The sequence below is a fragment of the Nicotiana attenuata genome, chromosome 9 (assembly GCF_001879085.1).
Source record: "Nicotiana attenuata strain UT chromosome 9, NIATTr2, whole genome shotgun sequence".
NCBI lineage: Eukaryota > Viridiplantae > Streptophyta > Magnoliopsida > Solanales > Solanaceae > Nicotiana > Nicotiana attenuata.
In genome coordinates, this window is record NC_031997.1 from 23,681,407 (window position 1) to 23,689,107 (window position 7,701).

The window sequence follows — 7,701 nt, forward strand, 5'->3', positions numbered from 1 at the left end:
GGCCATTGATGCTTGTGGTTTGGATGTTGTTGGTCCATTGCCAAAGTCTTCTGGTGGACATCTATATATTTTGGCCGCAACTGATTACTTCTCGAAGTGGGCTGAAGTTGTTTCTCTTAAGGAAGTAAAGAAGGAAAATGTGGCTAACTTCATCCGAGTCAATATTATCTATCGCTTTGGCATTCCTCGATATATATATTGACAGACAATGGTAAGCCATTTGATAACAAGTTGATGAATAAAATATGTGATCTTTTTGGCTTCAAGCAACGCAATTCCTCCATGTATTATGATGCTGCCAATGGACTTGCTGAAGCATTTAACAAGACGCTCTGCAACTTGTTGAAAAATATTGTCTCTAAGTCTAAGAGAGATTGACATGAAAGGATGGAAGAAGCTCTTTGGTCCTACAGGACCACATATCGCACACCAACGCAAGCGACTCCTTATTCACTTGTTTATGGAGTTGAAGCGGTCCTTCCACTTGAGCCTCAAATCTCATCGTTGCGGCTTGCCATTCAACAAGGACTCACTGATGAAGAAAATGCTCGGTTACGCCTTGAAGAATTGGAAGCTCTTGATGAAAGATGCTAGAAGCTCAACAAAGCCTTGAATGTTATCAAGCTCGCCTGTCTCGATCTTTTAACAAAAGGGTGCGCCTTAGATCTTTCCAAGTGGGTGACCAAGTTCTTGTGGTCAAAAGGCCTATTATTACTTCTCGTCGATCTGGGGGCAAATTCTCTGCTAAGTGGGATGGACCATATATTGTACAAGAGGTATACTCAAGTGGCGCTTACAAGACAGTCGACTCAGAAGGTTTGGGGATTGGCCCCATCAATGTGAAATTCATGAAGAGATACTATCCTTGAAGAAAACAAATACGCTCCTTAACGCATGAGCATAAACTGCATGTTACTCCTGGCCCGCAAGAGTATAAACTGTGCATGGTCCCAAAAAAAAAGTCCGCTAGGTTGAAAACCTCGAAAGAGGTGGCTTAGGCAAAAGTTAGGACATCCAAAAATACTAAAGTCCGCTAGGTTGAAAACCTCGAAAGAGGCGGCCTAGGCAAAAGTTAGGACGCAAAAAAAAATCACCCATTTCGAACTACGGAATGACTTGATCCTCTTCACCGAGGTACGTAGGTAGCTTAGAGTTTCATTTTAAGTTCAGTCATATGAGTTTAAAAAAAATACATATTACCCAAGGCATTATTCGAATGAAGTATGATGGAATATAATTCACTTGATTGACACTTGAAAATTAGGTGTACATGTATTCTTTCATTAAACTCTCCGTCTTATTAGATACTGATGGCTCAATGGGGGCAAGCTCTCTATGTCAAATTAAGGTCTCTGATGTAATAGTTGTAGCCTTTTAGTAAGAGGCTAAATCTTCAGGCTGGAGTCTTCTATTCTAAGTCAAGTTGATTTTATCATGTCTGTTACATCATCAATTTGAAGTATTCAAGCCTGCTAGATCTTAAAGTTGCACTCTTCAAATCCTCCAAGTCTTCGAATCTGTCAAGTATTTAAAAAATCCATTATGTTGTACTAAGGCGTGACTTCATTCTCTTCACCGAGATTGATACCTTTGAGACAATTATAGTCTTTAGTAGGCTGCAAATTTCAAGACTGCCAAGTCTTCAAGTTGAATTCATCAAATCTGCTAAGTGAAGTTGAGACCCTTGAATTCGCCAAATCTTGAAGTTGAAGTCTTTAATTTTGGGAAGTCATCAATTGACTCATCAAGTTAAAGTCTTCAAATTCACCAAGTCAAGTTAAGGCCTTCGAATTCGCCAAGAGTTGAAGTCTTCAATTCTGCAAAATTTTCAAGTTGAATCATCAACTTAAAGTCTTCAAATTTGTCAATTCTTCAAGTAGAAGCATCCAAGTCTGTCATGTCTTCAAGTTGAAGTCTGCAAGTTAGTCATCAATTGAAAGCCAATCAGAAGCCGCCATAATAGTCTTGAAGTCTTCAAAATGATATAGCCTTCAATTCTTTAATTGGAAGCTTCAGTATATCTCCAAGTGTATGAAAGAGGATTCTTCGAGTGTGAGATTTTCTTTACTAAAGTGGTATTGGAGTTGATTTCTAGTTCTACCTGCAAAAAGAAAGAAAAAAAAAGCAGAAACATATATAAAGGAGATCAGAAGATTGAAATTGAAGATACATTCTTAGTGGTCGGCTTTTTGAAAATCAAATCATGCTTCATACAATCTCTAATTCGTGTATCTCAAAATGAGGACGAGTTTCCGTTCCTTTGCACCAAAAGGTCAAATCTTTTGGCGGTAAAGTAAAATCTGCAAGTTAGACTCTATAATAGTCTTTGTTGGTCTTCGTCTTGAATAAAATATAGTCTTCAGCTTAGACGGTGTAATGGTCTAAGCCTCGGACAAAGTAAAGTCTTCAGCTTATATGGTTGTCATCGCCTTTGCAAAATAAAATCTTCAGCTTAGACGGTGTAATGATCTTAGCCTCGGACAAAATAACGTATTCAGCTTAGATAGTTGTCTTCGCCTTGGACAAAATCTAGTCTTCAGCTTAGACGGTGTAATGGTCTTAGCCTCGAACAAAGTAAAATCTTCGGCTTAGATGGTTGTCATCGCTTTTGCAAAATAAAATATTCAGCTTAGATGGTGTAACGGTCTTCGCCTCAGACAAAGTAAAGTCTTTGGCTCAGACGGTGTAATGGTATTCACCTCAGACAAAGTAAATTTTGGCCTCAGACGGTGTAATGATCTTCACCTCAGATAAAGTAAAATCTTTTGGCTCAGATGCTGCAATGGACTTTGCCTCAGATAAAAGTAAAATCTTTATCTTAGACGGTGTAATGGTCTTTGCCACAGATAAAGAAAGTCAAATTTTTAAATAAAATAAAGTCTTTAGCTCAGACGGTGCAATGGTCTTCGCTTCAGACAAAGTAAACTCTTCAGCTTAGATTGTTGTCTTCGCCTTGGACAAAATATAGTCTTCAACTTAGACCGTATAATGGTCTTCGCTTTAGACAAAGTAAAGTCTTCAACTTAGATGTTGCAATAGCCTTCACCTATAGCAAAATAAAATCTTCAGCTTAGGCGATGTAATGGCCTTCGCTTCAGACAAAGTAAAGACTTCGGCTTAGACGTTGTAATGGTCTTTGCTTCGGATAAACTATAGTTTTTAGCTTCAAGGATATAATGGGATCTTTTCCTCATACAAAGTAGTAAATTTTTTGGCATAGATAGTGTAATGATGTTCTTCGAACAACATAAAATCTTCTCATTGGCCGAGGTAAAGCCTTCGCTTCGAAAGGAATAAAGAAAAATCTTGCTTGAACAGAGTAAGGAAAGTCTTATGTCCGGACGAAGTAAACTCTTGGTACCACTTTACAAAACTGATATCTCTACCAGTATCGGCTACTTTTGAGCCTTAAAAAAAAAAGGAAAAGCGAAAGTACGTACAAGAAAAGTAAAGAATTTACATGGCAACCACAAATAAGTTTCTTGCGACTTCTTTATTTCATGAGATTCTTTCGAGGTCTGGTACGCGGTGATATTCATATATTCCTAAATCTCAAAAGGTTGCGCTGATGTGTATCAAAGATCTTAATCAATAGAAAAGTATTTTTTTTTTTTTTTATTCCATGTAGAGGAGTGACCAAGTGATATAACGTGCATGGCACTTAAATCTCTATTTAAATGGGTATAATTACAAGTTTACTCATTGTTTGACTTGCAAATCCTTTTTTCCAGTGGGCATATAATCTAATTAGGGGTCAATTAGTTCAATTAGACTTTTTTTTTGACCCAAAGGACGAAGGAGTTGGGCATGACCATAGCTGGTAATTTGCTTTTCGCCGACAAGGAAGCATCGTCAAACACGATTACATTACNAGCCGACTGGAAGGACGATCAACAAACTAGCTCACTAGTCTCGGGAGGAAACCTTACTCCCCTTGTCATACGTGCATGTAAGCTCTTCAACATTTGGCACAACTTCCTCGTAAGGAGATCCTGTTATAGGCAAACCACCGATCTTATACAAATCCCAAAGTGATATGGATAGTTCTCCAGCAGAGGTAAGCAATGTGTTGGTAACAGGGCACCATGCCTCACAGAAAGCCTGCATAATATTCGTATTACGATCATATGTGAAAAGTAAAGCATATACAGCGTCATAAATTCTTGCACCCTCCAGTGACAAGCGACACCTACTTAAGACGTCTTATGCCCATTCCCAGTAGCCAGAAACGTAATGAAATTCACCGCCGAACGGCAAATCATTGCCCCAATGAGTTTCCTTGTAAATAATCTGATGCCCTAGGCATGGTAAGGTACTCGCGACATTCCTAGCATGATGAGTAGTGGTGCAAAGCATCTATGTCTTGGGAGGATGACTATTGTACTCAAGCGTCCAATCTGCCAAATAAGGTGGGTCCCTCAAAGGTACCCATGAAGCTGCAGCATATTGGCCGATTAGTGACCTATCAACTGGTAACCTTGTCCCCTCCTTGCTTCCCTTATGGTCCGAAATAATAAGGCATTGCGAATTAGAGGAAGAAATTCATGAGTCTTTGAAGTAAACCATGTTTAGACCGCAAAAAGAGAGAAAAGTGTTTATTAGCATTTAACTTAGAAATGCGATATTCATGGCCTTAAATTCATAATATAATGTGTCATATCTCAAGACTAATCCTACCGAGCATGGAAAAGGCAAAGTCTTTGACTTAGACGGTGTAATGGTCTTTGCCATAGATAAAGAAAGTCAAGTTTTCAAATAAAGTGAAGTCTTTGGATTAGAAAGTGTAATGGTCTATGCCTCAGATAAAATGAAGTTAAATCTTCAAACGAGATGAAGTCCTTAGCTTAGACGGTGTAATGGTCTTCGCTTCAGACAAAATAAATCTTTGGCCCAGACGGTGTAATGGTCTATGCCTCAGATAAAATGAAGTTAAATCTTCAAACAAGATGAAGTCATTAGCTTAGACGGTGTAATGGTCTTCGCTTCAGACAAAATAAATCTTTGGCTTAGACGGTGTAATAGTCCATGCCTCAGATAAAATGAAGTTAAATCTTCAAACAAGATGAAGTCATTAGCTTAGACGGTGTAATGGTCTTCGCGTCAAATAAAATAAAGTCTTTAGCTCAGATGGTGTAATGGTCTTCTCTTCAGACAAAATAAATCTTTGGCCCAGGCGGTGTAATGGTCTATGCCTTAGATAAAATAAAAGTAAATTTTCAAACAAGTCATTAGCTTAGACTGCGTAATGGTCTTCGCTTCAGACAAAATAAATCATTGGCTCAGACGGTATAGTGGTCTTTGCCACAGATAAAGTAAAGTCAATAAAAAAAAAAGATATTCGACTTAGACGGTGTAATGGTCTTCGCCTCGTGCGTTCGAAACTTTCACCTTGTACGAAGTATTGCCTCCGCCTCATATGAAGTGATGTCTTTGCCAAAAAAAGTAAAATTTCAGACACAGTAAAATTTTAATCACTTAGACCATCTCCAATGCTACTCTATTTCTTGCACCAAATCCAAATTTGGTGTAAGAAATGGTATTTTTTTGTTCCAATGCAATACTATTTCTTGCACTATTATAGAGCATGAATAGTGTTGCACCAAATTTGGTGCAACATTATTCATCACTCTATATTTGGTTTATTAATATTTTATTCAATCTTTTTATTTTTGTAATTTTAATTTATCATATATTGGGTATATAATTAACTTTTATATTAAGATCTTTATAATTTTAATTTTATATCCTATTTTTTGATATATTAATTTTTGTATATATTATATTTAGATAAAATTATAAGTAAATTTTATTATTATTATTATAATTGTATAAAAAGAAATATAACCATTATTTAAAAATAAAAAATGCAAATGTAAGATATCTAATGTTGCTAAAATTGAAAAGTAAAAACTAATATTTAAAAAAGAAAATTAACAATACATAAAATAAAAATACATTATAATTGAAGTACATAAAAGGAGGATACCTGCAATTGTTGCAGGTCCGTCACGTTTTTGGAGAAAAGAGGTCCTACATGATATAATGACCACGTGTATTATACTGCACAACATGATAATTGAGGACGAGCGTGATCTTAATGCACCAATTGAAGATGCACGTGCATGTCCAGCTCCTACAGTAGAAATGGTAGTAGATGAAGATCACCGATTTGAACAATTTTTAGCTCGACACAAAAAAATTAAGGATAAAGATGCGCATTTCGCACTTCGTAATGTATTAATCGAGCATTTATGGGAGAATAGAGGCGAAACTTAAATATTTATGTGGTACGTACTTAAATTAAATTTGACTATGATGTAATATTTATTTAATTATCTTTTATCAATGATTTCACTTTTCGTTAATTTATACTTTAAAATAATTTTGTAATAAATGATTATATAAGTGGTGAATGTGAATTATATATAATGAATATGGAAAAAAGAAAAAAGATAGTATTAGTTTGAAGGAAAAAAATGAAAAGTAAATAGAAGATAATAATATAATATAGAAGAGAGAGAAGATTTGGTGTAAAAAATTGTGTAATGGTTAGAGTAAATTTGGTGTTATACCATTTTGATGTGAAATTTGGTGCAAAAAGTGGTGCTAGCATTGGAGATGGCCTTAGAATTTGCTGTTTTCTTGAACTCTAGCGGCAAAAAATAATGCAAAGACAATGAAAAATGAGATGTTACCTGTTAGAAAAATAAATGCCTAGACTGCTCGGTAATTCTTTTGATCACTATCTGAATAATATGGAAAAGTATCCAAGACGTACGAATAGAAACGAGCTTTTAACAAATATGAAGTTCCTAGGTCAGTGGAGTCTGCTATACACGTAAAGACATCCATTTGCTTAGAACCCGGAATCAAAATGTAATTCTTTTGGACTCAAAGTACACAAATATGTGGTAAAAAAAAAGTTACATTTTTATATATAGTGCTATAATACTTGGCGTTATACACTAACGGTAACTGCACTGTTAATGTATAGCGCCAAAATAGCTGGCGCTATATCCTTTTTCCTGGCCCCCACGTGCTTTCCCAGTGATCTTTCATCTTCCTCATCTTCTACTTCTTTCTCTATCTCTTTCTTTATATCAATATAAATGATTTTATTTATTTTAATAGTGAATATATTTTTTTATTAATTTGTTTAGAGAATAATTTTTTTATAAATTTAAGAATAATGTAATTTATAGTTTTTAATTTTACCATGAGTGAGTTGATTTATAGCAGTATAATATTTATGACTCATTTTTTATTAGAAGTGTCAAAGTTTTCCATATTTTTTTTAATTTTATATTCAATCAAACAAGTTCACGTAACTTGAACTAGAGAGAGTTTTGTAGGCATAATGATAATTTAGTTGCTTTTTATTTACAAAACATAGTTATTCCGTTTATTCAAAAAATAAACAATTTTGTTGGTCATTTCTTTCAAATTTTCGTGGAATATACTTATCGTTCTGTTTAAAGCAACCTACAGTTGGAACTAAATATCTTTCTCTTATGCTAATTGAGTATAATTTCTCAAAGATTAACTCCATCCTTTCATTTTACATGATTTAATAATATATTTATAATTTTATATTTGATATTTTCTTTAATTTTAAATTTCTTATTTTACTCTCAAAGATATGCTCTTATAGCTATAGAAATATCATATTTTATTTAAAATCACAAGCTCTAATTGTCCTTT